This window comes from Acomys russatus, chromosome 1 (genome assembly GCF_903995435.1).
Source record: "Acomys russatus chromosome 1, mAcoRus1.1, whole genome shotgun sequence".
Lineage (NCBI taxonomy): Eukaryota > Metazoa > Chordata > Mammalia > Rodentia > Muridae > Acomys > Acomys russatus.
The window spans coordinates 19,613,330-19,616,429 of NC_067137.1; positions in this window are offsets into that span (position 1 = coordinate 19,613,330).

Genomic DNA, 3,100 nt, shown 5'->3' on the forward strand with positions numbered 1-3,100 from the left:
AAATTCTTCACTGCAGTTGTTTTTACATAGAAGTCATATTTTGGTTAATCTGAGGTTTTTAATTTTATGCTACTTTCTGTTTATAATTATTAGCAGCATTACCTCCCTCACTCTCAAAGTGTTCTGGCTTATATGATAAATTATATGTCTCTCATATTAGACCTGTTGTCTGGTCCCCCAACTATCTCTTTACTTTGCTTTTGTGTCACTTTACTTTGTCCATTTCATGTCTTAAATAATGTTTTCTTGGATTCCTCAAAAGAGGGTTATGGATAGTTTTATGTCAACTTGACACAAGCTAAAGTCATCTGGGAGGAAAGAACCTCAATTGAGAAAACGCCTCCATAAGGTCAGGCTGTAGGCAAGGCTGTAGGGCATTTTAAAAATTAGTGATTGATGAGGAGGGCCCAATGCATTGTGGGTGGCGCCATCCCTGGGTTGGTGGTCCTGGGTTCTATAAGAAGGCAGGCTGAGCAAGTCACGGTTAGCAAGCCAGTATGGAGCACCCTTCCATGGCCTTTGCATCAGTTCCTGCCTCTAGGCATCAAACCTGATTGAGTTCCCAACCTGAATTCCTTCACTGATGGACTGCAGCATGGAATCGTAAGCCAAACAAACCCTCTCCTCCCCAAGTTGCTTTGGACCATGGAATTTCTTCTTAGCAGATAGTGACCCTAAGTAAAACAGGAGTTGGAACCAGGATAGTGGGGTTAAAGATATGAGATACCTGACCATTTGGGAAGGATTGTAGAAGGACTTTGGAACATTGTGCAAAAACAAAACAAAACAAAACAAAAAACCCATTGAGTGTTCAGTGTTTGGTGAGCTGTTCTGTAGGCGCTTGGAAGAAAAGAATGCTGAGGGCAATGCAGAAGATTGAAGGCTGGCTTATGAAGTTTCAGAGGGAAGTTTAAAGACTCATTTGTTGTTTCTAGTGGTTCTTGTAAACTGGGACTAAAGAGTCAGCTGTGATTTACAAGATGACAGACCTACTAAAGTGAAACCGTTGTTTTGCTTGATGCTGGTCAGCTGGTGCTGAGAAATTAGAAGTGATTAAGAAGAAACCAGTGGCGAATGAGCGGCCCATTGGCTCTATCTGCACAGGGCGTCTAAGCCAATGGACGGCTCATTCTCTCCACAGGTGTGGGGAGAGCTGCGACTGCCTCTGGCATGACCTCTGATGCCCCCAATTTGATCACTTCCCCTTGGTGGGGAGGCCCAGCGCCACATAGAGGAAGGGAAAACAGGCTATCTGGATGAGACCTGATAAGCTGTGGTCATATAGTGGGGGAAGAGGAGGTCCCCTTCTGTCAGAGGCCTAGGGGAGGGAAATAGGTTGGAAGAGGGAGGAAGGGTGGGAACGGGAAGATACAAATGAGGGGATAACAATTGGGATGTAATCTGAATAAATTATAATACATTAATATTAAAAAGTAAAAAAAAAAAAAAAAAAAGGGACCAGTGTTATTGAGATGAAACTTGGAATGTATTTCCTGAGAGTCAGCTCACAGAAGCTGGGCTTTAGAGGTGGCCAAAGTTGTACCTTATGTTGGCAGCTAGACTTGGTAGTATAAGAGTCACCAAGGGTGGTCCTAGTTTTGAAGATGTGAAGAGGTCATGGAGGTCACCTAAGGTTTCGCACTGTGATGCAGGATTGGAGTCCCTGAAGAGAGCCTATTGATGAAAGTACAGCCCACTTGTAGCATTTTGGAGATGGTAGCGTGTGCCATAAGATGACCATAAAGATCAGAATCGTCGGTGGGGTGGAGCCATCTGGAGCCTACAAGACAAATTTGTGTCTGTGTGTGGAGGCAGAGGGCAGAGCCAGGGAAGTGACCCAAGCCATTTAGGGAGCCCAGAAAATTGTGAGTGAATGCCAGACAGTAGACATTACATTGTTTACATGCTTGGAAGTTCGGTTTTTGCTGATTTGGTTGTGGTTGTGCCCTTTTTCTTCCCTCTTGAAGTAAGACATTATTTAACTTAATTTTTATTTTCACATGAGCTCACAGTTGAGATATTTTGAACTTTTAAAAGAGATTTAAATTTTTTGTTTTTTAAGACAGAGTTTCTCTATGTAGCCTTGGTCATCCTAGACTCACTTTGTAGACCAGGCTAGCCTCGAACTCACAGAGATGTGCCTGCTTCTACCCCCCTGAGTGCTAGGATTATAGGAGTGTGTCACCAGCTAAGATTTTAAATTTTTTAAAGGGCTGGATATTTTAAAGGGACTAAACTTTTAATGTTTTTGAATTTGTTAAGACTACAGGACTTTTGAAATTATTTATGTTTTTAATGTGAGATCTTGAGGATAAATGGGAAAAGAAGGATTATGGCTTAATGGTGATGTGTTTGTGTGTCAAGTTGACAAGGGATCAATTGTGCTGGATAGTTTTATGTCAACTTGACATAAACTAAAGTCATCTGAGAGGAAGAAACATCGCCCAAGAAAATGCCCCCATAAGATCAGTTTATAGGCAAGCCTGTAGGGCATTTTCTTAATTGGTGTTTGATGTGGGAGGGTCCAGCCCATTATGGGTGGTACCACCTTTGGCTAGTGGTCTTGGGTTCTACAAGAAAGCAGGCTAGACTACATTGATGGACTACAATGTGGAAGTGTAAGTCAAATTAACTCTTTCTTGCCCAACTTGCTTTTGGTCATGGTGTGTCATCACAACAATAGTAACCAGGAGTCAAGCTACACTCTATCTCGCCACTGTTCACCCTGCTCAGATAGTACTTGCTTTGTGATATTTGCACACCTTTCCTCTATTTTCCTTCAAGTATCTGCTCCAGTGCATTAGTTGTTGGTTTTCTGGTGTGTAGATGCCTTCCATGTTTTCCTCCTATGTTTCAGGGCCCAGTTCTGTTACCTGTGGAGATGCAGCTGGTCTGTACTAACAGAGGCACTCACACAGGATAGAGTCAGAAGAAAGAGAGAGGGGATTCTGTTTCTGGTGGTGATATCATCTCCAGTAGAGCATGCTTGGTTCTAGCATGCCACAGGTGGTGATGACCTCAGTTGTGTGACATAGGACTGTGAACTCTGGGTACCTCATAGACTCCTATGGCTAGGGCATGGTGGCAGGAAATAGAGGTT